We start from the raw sequence: 16208 nt of genomic DNA, 5'->3' as shown, positions 1-16208 counted from the left end.
TTGAAACTGTGACTTCAGGGAAGGATGTCTGTTTAGTAGTAATCAACTCTAAAAATAAAGAACACAGAATTCTCTTTCCAAAATATTGAATTGCAAAATGAGGCTTTTGACAAAGACCCTGCAGCGGCAGGTGAATCATCAAATGGAGAAGGTTTACTTGACTTCTCAAGAGAATTAAAGAAAGAGTATAAAAACAAAGTGGAAAAAAAGAAAGAAAGAAAAGGAATGGCCAGAGGATTGTCTATTCTGGAGTTAGGCTAAGGAGAAATATAACTGATGCTGATTTGAGGCAAGAGAGAGTTACCAGAAAGTAGCTGAGCAGTGGGTCATTACTGACAGCGAGAAGAGATCCACTTCCCCTGGGTATCTGTGGATAGGCTAAGGATCAGTTCTGGGAGAATCAATGCAAAGAGGCAAAAGGGATGCTAAAATCACCCATGAGCAAGACAGAGACTGGGCCAGGATCATGGGAAATACCTAAAAGGGGAAAGTGATGAGCCGGGAAGTGCACGCTGCCACCGAGGAGCCATCTGAGATGTGAGATGTAAAACTGTAGAAACAGAGCGCTTGAAGCATCCTTTTAACTTCTGGTCAGAGATTTGTGGCAAAGTTGTCAGATCCTAAAACTGCCTTATCTCAAAGGTGAGGGGAAACCTCTGGTTCCTGAAGTGACAGTGAGGAAAGGAGAAAGAACAGGAAATGAAACAGGGGAATCAAAAACAGGAGACGAAGAACCAAAAAGGAGTAAAGAATCAAGTCCAGCAAATGCCCCATCATGAAAACTCAAAGGCAAGAAGGACAAAATCAACCTGGTGAATGGAATAGCACATATGGACAACTGTTTTCCTTTTCTCTGCTTTTTTTCTATCTGTGTGTGTGCCTAGGCCACCTGGGCTTTATAAAACACACGTGTGTGTGTGTGTGTGTGTGTGTGTGTGTGTAACTTCATTTTTAGTCTGACATCTCACTAAACTCAATATACGGCTGGCAGCTGGAACCTAGATATGCACTCACCCAGCTTTAAGCATGCAGACGATGCCAGTGCCCCAGAGGAGGGCAGAGCTGCCCTTCTAGCCTGGGTCCCTGGATGACCTTGGGAAGTAGAAGATGTCTACCTGCCCTATTACTGGCAGGAGATGTTTCACCATTGCCTTTGAAGTCTCTTTGCTACAACCTTTACTCTAGATAACACGGTACCATATTTATTATTATTGTGTTTCCCCTGCATATTAGAAAACAAAACAACCTGTATCTCAAGGACTAATTGCAAAAAATAGCCACAAGGCAGAACATCATTTAATTAGAATACATGGCAGATGGTGATTTAAACATTTTTCATTAAAACACTCAAGATGAGGCTGAAAATTTTCAGATAACAATAAAGCTGGTTGATTTCTTACGTGCTATTAACTAAGGAAAACTTAAGAAAGAGATAGACAATAGGACCTATATTGATGACTGAGTTTTAAAAATCTATTACTACTCCAGTAAAAGCAGCTCCAGAAAAGCCTATAATTAATAGAATGTTTTAGCCTATGAGGCCGGGTGCGGTGGCTCATGCCTGTGATCCCAGCACTTTGGGAGGCCGAGGCAGGTGGATCACAAGGTCAGGAGTTCGAGACCAGCCTGGCCAATATGGTGAAACCCCGTCTTTACTAAAAATACAAAATATAGCCAGGCATAGTGGCACACACCTATAGTCCCAGCTACTCGGGAGGCTGAGGCAGGATATGGCTTGAATCTGGGAGGTGGAAGTAGCAGCGAGCTGAGACTGTGCCACTGCACTCCAGACTGGGCAACAGAGCGAGACTCCATCTCAAAAAAAATAATGTTTTAGCCTATGTTTGATAATCAGTTATTCTCGTGTGCATGACTGGTAGCTGTGACCATAGCCTGACAAACTTGAACAGCTAACACTAACTCAGTTCTACTAAAATCATGTCCATTACAATTTTATAAGTTTAGAATGATATTTGCCAATATTTTGCAGTGACTTGAGAAATAATAATGATAATCCTCCATACTACCCAGAAGGTCTGGTCTCTTTCTCCATATATCCTACTAAAAAAGTATTAGATGGCTTACAGGATTCACAGGTGTTCCAAAAATAAGTTTCAGGTGAGCAAAACTATTTACTCCCACAGCCCCCAGGCCTGGTCAGGTTGGGCATGAGGTACCCCAAATCCCAGGGCTGGCCTATCACCCTTGACAGTATGCACCACAGCGATATGAACACATTTTATTTTTTTATTTTTTAATATGAACCATGATATGAAAAGGGTAGGAAGATACTGACTTAGAGTTTTCTAAACATGTCCCCCAAATTATTAAGCTTTTTTAAATAACTATTTTCATTTTCATACTTTATATCTCCACATCATCTATCATCCTCAGCGATATACAAGTGACCTTATGCCAAATGTTGTCTATTTTTGAAACAAACAAAAATACTAACTGAAAGTTATTATTTTTCCCCCCTTTAAGTGGCCTCCTCAGCATTACTTTGATTTTCCTTCTTTTCTGCATGGGCCATAATGCAACAGAATAGATCATCCTTTTGACTAAAACTTAAAACTAAAAGCCTTTCACCACTCATTTCCCTTTCAGACAAGCTCACTGGGAACCACACAAAGGGAGATTTTTGTGTGACTCCTCCTGTGGTCAGAATTCAGCCCCTTTCTTTCACATTCTTCTTATGGTTCAAGAGTCTTTTTCTATGAGCTGTGGTTTCTGTTTCTCTCATATGGGCATTCATTTATCCAGTTTCTGAGGTAGGATGATGTTGTATTTCTGCTAGGCTCTTTTCCAAAGATGAATCTCCTTGGCCTGGGTTACTTTCCTTTTCCATTTATTAAAATGAACCCACGCCTCAGCCTCTAGAACATAATTATGACAGAAACAGTTTCTAATTACAGCAGTTCACATTTATTCCAGGAAGATGCCTGACTTTAACAACTTTGCTTTACTCACATAAAGCAAAAGCTAAATCCATGCTTTTAGTTGTATCATAAAAAGAATGTCACTGGTAAAATGAAGCATCTTCCTTTTATGCTCTGAAGTCTAAATTGAGAATATTTACAAAAGTCTCTGAGGGCTCCTGACCATAAGAAGGATATTACTCAGTCAACAAAGACCTATTAAATATCTGTTCTACTCCAATAGTGTCTGAGAGGAAATATGAGGCAAGAAAGCATTATAAATGGGCTTTCTGCCTAACTAAGTGATTTCTCATCCACTCTAGGAGAGGGAAACAAAAATCCACACTATTGTATTCCACTATCTGGAATCCTAGAATGTCATATCTAGAAAGGAGATCAGAAGTTGTCTAACCTACTCTTCCCATTTGTAGATTATGAAGCCCCAGTGCAAAGAGATTAAATGGTTTATTCTGGGACACCCAAGTAATAAGTCACAAAGGTAAAAATAAAAATGAGTAGACAGAGCACAGGAGCCTGCCTCAGATGCAAAAGTTTCATAAACTGTCCCATGCTGTCTCCCTGACTCTCTTGGTCCATTTATGTAACTATAACAGAATAGCTGAGACTGGGTAATTTATAATGAACAGAAATTTGTTTCTTACCAGTGTGGAGGCTGGGAAGTCCAAGATCATGTTGTCAGCATCTGATGAGGGCTTTCGTCCTGCATCATCCCATGGCAGAAGGCAGAAAGGCCAAGAGAGGGCAAGGACAAGGGAGAGAGAAAATAAAGAAGGGTCAAACTCCCCCTTTTATAACAAATCTACTTTTGCAATATCTGTATTAATTCATTCACTCAGCCCTCATGGCCTAATTACCTCTCATTAGGCCCCACTTCCCAAAACTGTTGCTTTGGAGATTAAGTCTCCAACGCATGATTTTGGGAAGACACATTCAAATCATAGCACTGACTAAAACTAGTACAGAAAATTATAACTTGGTAACTATTTCAGTAATACTTTGGAAATACAATGCTCTAGTAATATTCAGTAATGCAATGCTTCAGACTGTTGCCTGTTTTCATTAACTACACTAGAACAGAACAGTTTACTGTGTTCAGAATTACACATCCATAGCAAAGCTATGACTTACCAATGTTCTCAAGGTGAACATGTCAATAACACTATATGAATTTCTGAACAATAACTAATAGAGCCTCACTGTATATCTAGCTAGTGAGTCTTCTGCATACCAGCATCAAGTAAATTGCTTTATTCCAACTCCTCGTAACAGTCACTAATAGCCAATACACTGATACACCACTTAGATATTTCCAATTATCTCATAGTCTATCAGTGTAATTTGATGAGCTATTATCCTCAAAGCTGGAAAAAAAGCGAAACTCTACTAGACATTTCTGAGAAAATTGCTGCCAGTAATTTGAATGTGTTGCATTGACTAAGTGAATTGAGCAAAATTTCTCTTCCCTTTTACGTTTCCCTCATCTTTATTCTGCTCTTCTATCATTTCTCACCTTTCTCTCTACTTGCCCTTACCTTTAATCAATACCTACTTTGATTCATTAGAAAAGCATTTTTCATTTCCACAGCATTAAATTGTCCACCTTCAGAGCATTTAATCATTACCTGTTTTTCAAAATGACTTGTGTGACCTACACCTAAACACCGCAGTGAAAAATGGTCTAGATCTTCTTTTGCACCCCCGCTGTCCCCAAACACAGGCTTATCATAGCACTGCTAACATAGGTTTGTATAATTTATTTAAATGATACTGCAATGGACTGTAATATCTTTGAGGGCAAAATGTCATATTCATTTTTGCATCTCAACTCCCTATCATTCCTGGCAAATATGCATGTTTGCAAAATGAATGATAATATCACTCAACTCATCAATAACCTTTAACAACAGCGTTCACTATAATACTTGGGTTGGAAATGTGAAAGGAAGACAAAAACTGAACAGTCCTTATGGGTAGCTAAAAGAGAGGAGAAAGGGAAAAAACATTCTCCTTTGGTTCGGTAGCAGTTTTCCATGGAATAGAAAACATTGCAATCTTTACTCAGATATTATATGTTTTTCTGGATGAAAGTCTTATTTTGGGTTGCATTATTTTCATCATTTGCAATAAAGGTATGCCCTTTTAATGAGACTTTGTGTTTAATCTTATTGTTCTCTTACCATAACTATCGTATATCCGATAGAGTTTTTCCTCAGAGCAGATTAGAATCACAGGGGACAGAAAAAGTATGGGTGGAAAAGAGAAGACGTTCTGCATAAGAAAGGGTACAAAGTTGTTCTTGAATGAAATTGATAGCTACAAATTGAGAAACGAAAAAAAGAATAAAGGAGAGAAAGGGGCCAGAAAACTCGATAGGGGTAGGGAGCAGGAGGGGTAGGGAGGAGGAGGGGTAGGGAGGAGGAGGAGGTAGGGAGCAAGAGGGGTAGGGAGGAGGAGGGGTAGGGAGGAGGAGGAGGTAGGGAGCAAGAGAGGTAGGGAGGAGGAGGGGTAGGGAGGAGGCACGGTAGGGAGGAGGAGGGCTAGGGAGCAGGAGGGGTAGGGAGGAGGGAGGAGGTGGTGCAGTGGTGGGGCATGGGCATGTCTATTGCTTCATTTGAGGTTATTTCCCTTGTTATACTGTAAAGCTGTTTATTTCATCCAATTTCCAACACACATACACACAGTTGGGTATATTTCCCTTCATAACATCTACTTATTTATCTAAAAAATGTTTTGTGTGGATGGAGACACATTTTTTAATTGTTGCTAATAAAGTGAGGAAGAGACTAAGCTTATCTATGTCGAGGTGCTAACGATTAAGCAAAGCTTCTAATGAAACAGGAAAAAGAAACTTAGGAAGCAGTGGAAACCATGAAATATAAGCTCTCCAGCTCTCCCTCCTCCCAGAATTCACAGAACACTAGGTATGGTTTTTTATTTACACGGGCTATGAATTGAAGTTTCAGGGTTATTTTTACCTAGGACGTAAGCAAGAAGAAAGCCTCAACAGAAATGAATTACACATAGTTCCTAAGAACAAATTCTCTAATATGAACTGAAATACAATTATTAAAAGATGGTTCCAGAGAAACATATAGATTGATGCATAGAAATTTTACTAAACTGAACTCAGAACTCTCCTTGACTTCAGATATCCAATCTGTGTTTTCCTTACTTTTAAAGACACTTAGAAAATGTATCTAAGAAAAGTTGAAGATGTTTCTGTTTGTTTACAAGAAACTGTTTCAAGTGATGAATGACAGAGGCTAGACTTCAATCCCATTTGCGACAAGAATATTTGTTCTCTTTCTTCAATGAGTGATTGTGAAGTGGCAGAAAGAAGTGGGAATTAAATCTCAACAAAAGTGGCTTTCTCTATTGTGTCTTATGAAGTATAGATTTCCTAGAAGTGGTTTTCATAATAGAACACAACTTCTGACTTCATGGAAATCAAAGCATCACTTTAAATCTCTCAGAACTCTATGATTCCTGTTGGATATTTCAGGCCCTCAAAATTTAATCTGGAAGTTAAACATAACAATCCATAAAAGAAGTCTTTATTGTTTGCAAAAAAAAAATTTTTAACTGTCAATTGTATTATTTTGGAAACTTTCTTCATATTATAAGTGGTGATCATGGTGGCTAGTTTTAGGTGTAAGCTTAGCTAGACTATGGCACACAGTTACCCAGCCAAACGGGAATCTAGGCATTGTTTTAAAAAGGTATTTTGTAGATATGGCTAACATCTACAATCAGTTTAAATAAAGGAGATCATCCTCAATAATATGGGTGAGGCTTACTCATCCAATCAGTTGAAAGTCCTTAACAGCAAAATTGAGGTTACCCTCAGGAAGAAGAAATTCAGGCTGAAGACTGCAGCATCATCTTCTGCCTGAGAATTTACAATGTGCCTGCTTGCCCTACAGATTCGGACTTGCAAACCCCCACAATCACAGGAGCGAATTCCTTGAATATATTTATTTCATAAATATATATGTAACCACACATATATAATCACATATATTATATAATGTTTGTATCCTACTAGTTCTGTTCGTATGGAGAACTCTGACTGATAGAGTGGACAAATGCTATTGACAATAGGCTTGCATAATATTAACAAGAACAGATGTGAGAGAGATGTTTATCCTAGCAAAATAATTTAATTGTTAAGTTTTTTAGATAACACACACATAAAAATATATTCTTGAGCTGAGAAAATAAATAAAAGCCAATTAAAACATGAAGTCAAGCAATATGAAAAGACGCTAAAGATAATTTGATTACTACCCAGCCCACATCTTAGAATTGTATGGAACAATAATCATCTTGGAGAAAAATATGCTACTTCATTTAGTATTAAAATACATGTCTTGCTTCCCCTCCCCCTAAATTATAATCTCCTAGAAGGCAAAGAACACATCTTCATTTTAGAATGCCTTACTCACAGTAAGTACACAATAAATGGTTGCTGGATTTAAAACAATGAATAAATTTGTATCCTGAGTGTTAGTTATTCAACACCTATTGACTAGATGCCTCCTATGTTCCAGCACTGTGCTAAGTTTTGGGAGCACAGTGGTACATACATTAAGTCCTCTCCTCATGGAATTGTGCTGTGGCTTACCTGACCTAGTGACTGACACAGTTGCCTAGGGATGGCATTGCCCAAGTATCATTAAAAGGCTGCTGCCTTTAGCAGTTCTCTGCAAATCTGGTATGCTAAGTTCAAACAGAATATGGGTAAAGGGTGATGAGTGATCTTTTCTTAATCAAGGCTACTGCAGAGTCCAATGATGAGAATTAGGTAGAGCATCTCTTTTACATATAGGTAACATAACTGCAACAATAAATAACACATTTATAGAAAAGTGAAAAAAGAGAAAAAAAAGATTATCCTGATTTATGTCAAACTCACAAATTAGCAGTCTATTTCCCAGAACATTTAGTCTGCCTTCTTAACTATTATCTACTTAAACCCTTTTGTAGAGACAATATGGAGATAAGGACGTGGCCAGAGTTGTCAGAAAGACCCAAGCCTAAAGCCTAGCATCACCACCAGCTATGTGACTTTGGACAAGTTGCTTCACATATCTGAACCTCAGTGTTCCCAACTATAAAATGAGAACAATACCTGACTGTCAGCCTGCGTGTGTATGTGTGTGTGATCGTGTGACAAAGTACTGTGAGTACACCTAGCAGCTCAATGCCTAGCATTTGGAAAGTTAACAATAAATGGTAATTAGATTTGATACAGTACTTCACATTTTAAAGCCACACAACCTCTGAGATGACAATTTCCATTAGCAAAGTTACCAGTTCAAAGCCACTTCCCTTCTTGTGACTTTCAGAATGTGCTCAAACCATTAGTTTTTCCAAGGGAAAATCTCCAGTATGTTATGGAAACACTATAAAGAGGAATTTCCAGGAAAAAAATATAAATATAGGTACCAGTAATAGATGTATACAGACTCATAAGAACCACAGACTCTTAGACCAGGAGGAAATACTGAAGATCATTTAGGTCTCATTTTACAAAATTTAGAAAAGCAAAATAACCTCTTCAAGGGCCCTAAGTAGTTACTGGTAATGTGAAGACAACCCATCAGTTTTAGAGATAGACCATAATCTACTACCTATAATTTATCTCCATACATTAGGATTATTATTTTCAAAGGGGTAAATGCAATTCCCAAAACAATAGCTAATACTTAGGTTGTCTCTGTAAAAATTACAAAGACAATCTTTTTTCCTCTATGATAACTCATACTTATTCACAGCCATCTCTGTACTCTGACTTTCAGAGACAGTTTCTCTCTCCAGGATGCTGGTCACTACATGAGAGGCACAGGGGATTGTAAGCGAGTGGCCGGTCCATTTGTCGTTTACCATGTGCCAGATTCTGCCTATGCTTTATCATTTAATCCTCACCCATAACCCTTTAAAATGCATGCTTTTATTTTCAACATTGTCCAAATGGGTTAATTAAGGCTTTTCGAGGTTAGGTAATTTGTTCAGGTTCACACTACTATGAAGTCAGAAAGCAAGATTTAAAGCTATTCTGTCTGTCTCCAGAGGCCACAGAGATATTGAGAGTTTCTTGACACTATAAATTGCTAAATTCTTCCCTTATATCTTATATTCTGATGTCCAGGCTTCCCTGCCTAATCCATGATAAATTATGCTGCATGCATGACTTGATTCTGTAGCTGGTTGATTGGAAATTATAGTCACATAAACCAAAAGAAGAAACCAGCCCAGAGTTTTGTGCTGATACAGCTGAATGGCAGGTATGGATCACCCCTGGGCCTTGTGCTCCTGCAGATGGATGAATCGGGAGGGCAACCTCTCTGGGGTATAAACAGAACCACCCAACAGGAGGGCCCAATGTCCTGTGGGACCTGAACAGAATCAAAATGTTCAAATCCCTAAGGAAATGGCATTGCCCAAGTACCTTCAAACTGCCTTTAACAGTTCTCTGCAAATTTGGTATGCTAAGTTCCAACAGAAAATGGGCAGGTGGTGTGATGAAGTGATATTTTCTGACTGAAGGCTACTGCAGAGCACAATGATGAGAATCAGGCAGAACATCTCTCTTATATACAGGTAACATCAGTGCAACAATAAATAACACTTGTATAGAGCTGTTCATTTGAAAAGGGGTACAGAAATTGAAATCAGAAATTCGCTTCCACCTCACATTAGCCATATAACCTTGGGCTTCACAGTGACTCTGGATGAACTTTGGTGTCTTTTTATATGATGGAACTGGTTTCATTTACTTTTATTTATGGATTATTCTGTTATTTCTACCAAATAAGAATGTTTTGGACATGGATGAGAAAGATATAAAATGCAATACAAATATCTGATATTGTTACTAATAACTAGCAGAATTTGAAAACAAGGTTTTCTTACATTTTTTAATGAATGTTCATAGATAGTTTATTGAGATTGATACAAACCACTCGAGATCATTGCTGTCACCCAGTATTAAAGGAAAGCTCTCCTGTCCAGAGCACTTCACCCACCTCTAAATGGTAGAATGTGGAGAAACTTTTAGACAGGATCCTTCCAAGCCCTGTGATTACACACCTTGGAAAATAAAGGTTGCTCAAACCCACATAGCTTACCCAAAACAAAAGGAAACTAGAGTTTGGTTCCCTGGGGGTGCAGTCTGGTGCTTTTAAGGTTTTAACCTCTTTTCTATATTTTGATTACTAAAATATAATTTTTGTTTAAAATAATCTAAAAGAAATTTTCATGATTTTTTCCAGTGGCGTTTAATGGACCAGACAGCATTTTGAAAGCATCGCAGGATGATCCAGATGAAAAGATAACTAACCATTAGAGCAGCTTTGAGAGATAGGATCACAAATCAGCACCCAAAAATGACAATCATTAATTTTGTCACTAAATGACATAAGGATAAACAGTATGACTCTTTTCCTTTTTTTCTGTGGTTATTCAAGAGGTAAGAAGGGGATCCCACCCTTAGTAAACTTCAGGGGAAAAAAAAGAGACATAATGATGCATTTTTTCCCTCAAGTTTATTTATAACCCAAAGATGGTAATAAGCTTCTTACGGGTGTTAATCACTCATGTTTCCTTCTCAAACACTCTTATTTTTACTTCCACCCACAGGAAAAAGAAAACTTTTTATAAATAAGATTAGTCACTGAATAAAAGGAAGTAACTAAGGCTAGTGATTGCTTAATTATTTCGTGTGTTAAGAAACTTTAAATTACTCCAATAGATTAAAAATTCATAACTGAACATTTTATGATTGTAGACAAATTTTTGGAGTTGGAAAATACCTAAAGAGAGTCTGTCCTTCAATCTTTCACCTGACGAAAACATAATCTCTACGAAATTCTACACAAAAAGCCATCTGGCAGTTACTAGAAAATATCTAGTAACAAGACACTCCTTAATGGGACATGGGGACTAGCAGTTGGGAAGCTCACTTCATTTATGTACTGGGTATATATTTATGTAAAATAATAATTATTTAGAAATCTGACCCTCTATAACTTCTACCATTTGGTTGCATTGCTGTATGCACCCACAGTATCCCACATAACTCCCCTCTCAGCATTTGCCTGTCTTTTTAAGTATTATTATCTCACCCTTCACCTCAGAGAATGCACCTGTCTTGTTCCTCCCTCTTTCTCCAGCACCTAACATACTGCCTAGCAATCGATGCTTAATAAATATTTCTTGATTCAGTGCATAACAGTTTAAGTAAATTTCCTAGAGATTTGCAGAATAAATCAAAGCATTTTTTCACATGACACCCTTTTTATATTATATATTTAACAGATCTCTTTTCCAGAATCAAAAACCCCATATTTTGTGGCCACTTGTGACCTGACTGGTCCCAAAGCCTGCTCTGATGAAGTCATTGTCTCCAGAATGTAACTTAGCCAAAATCCCCTTCAAGGTATTACAAAGATTGAGAACAGAGGACTCCAGCAGAATACAGTGAAACTATTACCTCCTTTAATCCCACCTCACTGCCAACAAATGCTGTTTATGCTTCTATCTCTTTCCTATTTAATCACATAATATTGTTTGGATTATATTGCATTAAGGTCCTATTCACTTTCACATGAGTTTATTTGAAGGATGCTCTCCTCATTGTTTGAAACTAAATATAAGATTTGAATTTTTTCTTGCTAACTTTTTCAGTTTATATTTCATATTAATAAGAACAGTGTTTATTCTTGATACTCTCATTTCACTCTCAAGATGCCCCTACCTTCCCACACATTAACCTCAATGTTAGTGTCATACACACCCTGGAAAGGACTAGAATTGAAGGAAGTGATCATGCTGATAATACAGAACCAGAGTTTTTTAAATCTACCTGTAATTTTAGAGAAAATAGTCCTTATGTCCGGCATGAATGTGAGCACAGTTCTATGTATAGCAGCCCCAAGGTAATGACGCAGACATGAATCATCTGACACAAATCAACACCAGTGGCAACTTCTGATAGATTTGAAAAGTTAAAGCTTTTTACAGATGATAGCCAAGTAAAAAGTTTTTTCAAATCTAAACTATTTTTTTCATTAAATCTGCATTACCTTTTTAATACCCACTTTTGTTCTAGATAGCCCCATAAGAATTCCCGATTAAAGCCAAAAACTTTCACTAACTCTTGTTCTCATTGCCTTTTTCTGGTCTATTATTAAATCCTGTCGTGTCATTCTACAAAGTGTCATAAGATTCTTCTTTATATTCTTGGCTTCATTTATTCAATAAACACTAATTAAGATCTTACCATGTATTTGTTATAGGGGTACAACAAATCTATTTATATCCCCATCTCATTCTAGAAGGTAATATAAGTGAATTATAAGGCTACAAAAAAAAGAAATGGAAGGAAGGAAGGAAGGAAGGAAGGAAGGAAGGAAGGAAGGAAGGAAGGAAGGAAGGAAGGAAGGAAGGAAGGAAGGAAGGAATCAAAATAGGAGCAACTGGCAAATGGGAGAAAAATAAGACAAAGGCCTAAAATGGAATCAAGAATGAGGTTTAAAATCCAACCCATGAAGATCTATAAATTTCCTTCAGCTGAAGCAAAGTTAACTTTAAATTTTTAGACAGTCAAGGCAAAATGGAAAAACCTGATTAATTTCAAAATCAAAAGTGTTTCTAACATAAAAACATAGAATTGCTCAGAAGTAACATTCTCCTTAGTCCTAAATACAAAAAAGTGTTTTCCTTCCAAGAGTTTGTATAAAAACAATATCTTCCCTCTTAAAAAAAAAATTGATACCCTGAGTTTCTAACTACTTTCGTATTTATTTCTCCTTGCACGCAGACACTCTCTTGAAAACAAGAGTCTACCCTTGCTGATTTCATTTACTCACTTCGTATTCATTTTTCAACTCACTGCATTGAAAGTCTCATCCTTTTATCTTCTCTGAAACTGCCTGGCAAATGAAATTAAGTGCTCCATAATTTCACACTAATATTTGCTACAAAATACTCTCATCTACTTCATGTATATCTGGTTTCTCTCTTTTTCAAGCTATCTTGCATGTTATAGCCAGAACCATTTGCATTAAGAACTGACCTAACGTGGTTGCTCTTCTGCTCAAGGACCTACTGAATAGCAACCACATCAAACCTGAACACTTTCTTCCACTGTCTAAGGTTTTCATATTCAACTCCCCACCATAATCTAACATATACTCTCAAGTTAAATCATGAGGAGTGGCATGTTTGACTCCTAATCCATATATGTCCCCTATCTTTGAAGCCTCAGTATCCCCATTCACATATTCAGCCCAGTCTCTAGGCTCTGAACAACACTGTACTTGAAACAGGGGAATATGAACATTCTTCTGTGGATAATTTCACTGGCAGTATGTTGCTCTGGTCTTGCTGCTTGCTTATATTCCAGCCTCATAATTGAGTAACTTTCATTTTTTTTCTTCTTACTAGTATCTCATAATAATTTACTGTAATAATTACTCAGACTTAATTAGTATCTCATACTGACTTAATTTACTGAGTACCCAGGCACTGATACTAGGCCTTCACTAACTGAACTCCACTAATTTGTCGCCCTCCTGATTGTCTGTTTATTGACTGCTGCTTCAAGCTCCACTGACAGGTGGCCTTTTTCCAACTTGGCTTGTACTTGTTTTGGCCCCTTGATTACCCACTACTTTCCTTTCTTCCAACAGTCAACCATCCTGGTTTCACACGCTGCCCAATGTGTTCGCTTTTCAGATGACCTTGATTTCATGTCCTACAGATGACCTGGACTGGAGCCCGTTGATTGTAGCTCCTGAAGTTCTGCCGTCTGGCTCATCTTGTAAACAGACAAACCCAGCCTCCTCATTGTAGACTCCGCAGAGTTATTTATTCTATTCTCATGTGTTTTGTTTGTTTATTTTTGTTTTGTTTGCTGTCTTCCATTTTTAGAATGCTATACCTCTTTTCTCCAAAGCCAAATTGATCCTTCAAATCCCAGTTCAAGTCCCACTTCAAGAATATTCTAGTTTTTAACTAGTGCATCATCTCTGAACAATATAATAGCTCGAATCTGCACTATATAATGTTTTATCCTTCTCTACTCCCTCAGCTTCAGGTATATAATGCAATTGTTGCTAACAACTAGGTAGTTACAAAACATATATTTGATTCGAATATTAATTATATTTTAATACTCAGGAGACTTCAAAACAGGAAAGTTATGTGAGATTTTTATAAAACAAATTACAAAGTATTGGACTATAAATTTAACCCCAGATAGATAGAGATAGATACACAGATAGAGCATTTACATGATGCCAACAATGTAGAAAAATTTAGTCACAAGCTTTCAATCATCTTCCCACATAAATTTTATTCTGCTATTGAGGTATTTCTGGAGAATCTATACTAAGAAGACCTAAAGACATATTGGAAAAAGTCTAATGTAAATCATATAATGTAAGGAGGTTTTGGATGAACGCTTTAGGCTATATTCTCTCTCAAGAGGTTACAATGCTTGTTCTAATATGTGATGTTGTCAATTTCTTGTACATTTTTTAAAGTGCAAAAGTATTTAGCATTGTATGCCCAAATTTGCAACAAACTATATTTAGTATTTTGTATTAAAAATATAAACTATTAAAAAAATTTTGATGGATTAACAGAAAGGAACTATGTTTACAATACAAAATAAAAGGAGATAGCCAGACTAGATCTCTAGAATCTAGTTTTATAATTGTAAAATTCCAGGAAATACCAAATCATGCTGACAACAGATTCTTGAGATAAATTTCATTTCAATGATGTATAGATTGTATGCAAAGAAATAGACCTGGATAATGCTTTTTGATGGTTTCTAACTTTATTCCAAGTCTATAGTCTTTGTGAGTAGAGGACTAAATTGAATCTGGGCTCCACCAAGAAAAAAATAGGTGACCTAGGACAAGTCATTTAACTTCTTTAGTTTATTTACTCACTTACACAGATAACAATAATAAATTCCCTGTCTTCCTCAAGATATTATAAAAATTGTGTTAAAAAACTTATATCAAAATGTTTTGCAAGTAATGTTTTACATAAAATTTAATTATTATGAATAAATAGAACCTTTAAAAACTAAATCTTTCAAGATTATATTCATTCAAATGGAAATAGCTAAATTTGTGCATAAATATCAGATGACTTCTTTCTGCCTTGGTTACTAATGAATGGCCAAGCTTGTTTCTATAAATAAATGGGCACTAGGATGGATTTTAAAAAATACATGTGGCTCAAGATTAGACTTCTTCCGCTTTGTGGTATCACATGTCTGACCACAGCAACTATTTTAAATCATGGTCTATGCTTTTTAATGACATCTAACTTCACACAAAGAGTCATCATTCTTTTCTAGACATGTGTGACGTGCTTGATTGCAATGTGTTTTTTGTGTGTTTTTGTTTTTCTCTTTATCATTTTAACATGAATTTCTATAATACTTTGGTAATCTTGAAAACACTCAGGTCACCTTACAACATCGAGACAGGCATAGACCACTGTTTCCTTAAGTCTATTAAGTTTTGTTATAAAAATTGGCTAGCCAGCTGTTCTTGGCCTAACATTAATCTAATAAAAGTGTTTCCAAAGAAAGTTTATGGAATGAAAATTAATTGCTATTATTTTCAACTTTAATTGAATTTTTAAATAAAAACACTAAAAACTAAACAATAGTATTGAATGCTACTATTGGAATTCATAGTTGGGCATGGCAGTACATGCCTATAATCCCAGCTACTCAGGATGCGGAGGCAGAAGGACTACTTGAGGCCAGGAGTTTGAGACTAGCCTGAGCAATATAGAAAGATCCTATCTTACATGAAATACAGAAAGAAAGAGAGAGGGACAGATGGAAGGAGGAAGGGAGGGAGGAGGAGAAAGAGACAGAGAGAAAGAGAGAGGAGGGAAGGAGGGAGGGAGGAGGAGGGAGGGGGAAGAGAGAGAGAAAGAAAGAAAGAAAAAGAAAGAAAGAAAGAAAGAAAGAAAGAAAGAAAGAAAGAAAGAAAGAAAGAGGAAGGAAGGAAGGAAGGAAGGAAGGAAGGAAGGAAGGAAGGAAGGAAGGAAATAGAAAGAAGAGGGAGGGAGGGAGGGAGGAAGGAAGGAAGGAAAGAAAAGAAAGAAAGAAAAAGAAAGAAAGAAAGAAAGAACGAAAGAAAGAAAGGAAGGAAAGAAAGAAAGAAGAGGGAGGGAGGGAGGGAGGGAGGAAGGAAGGAAGGAAAGAAGGAAGGAAGGAAGGAAATAGAAAGA

General features: G+C 36.9%; 1 long non-coding RNA gene across 1 annotated transcript in view; it reads right to left on the bottom strand.

Moving 5' to 3' along the window:
* Positions 1-3586: 3586 nt before the first annotated feature.
* The window catches only part of LOC129458317 (uncharacterized), a 153962-nt gene continuing 141340 nt past the window's right edge, over positions 3587-16208 (bottom strand). The window contains exon 4 of the long non-coding RNA XR_010114732.1: positions 3587-3639. This is a non-coding gene — a long non-coding RNA (uncharacterized lncRNA). The remainder of the gene's footprint in view (positions 3640-16208) is intronic.

Source organism: Symphalangus syndactylus, chromosome 19 (assembly GCF_028878055.3).
Source record: "Symphalangus syndactylus isolate Jambi chromosome 19, NHGRI_mSymSyn1-v2.1_pri, whole genome shotgun sequence".
NCBI lineage: Eukaryota > Metazoa > Chordata > Mammalia > Primates > Hylobatidae > Symphalangus > Symphalangus syndactylus.
Note: the sequence above shows the minus strand (reverse complement) of the source record. Positions and strands in the feature narration are given on the sequence as shown.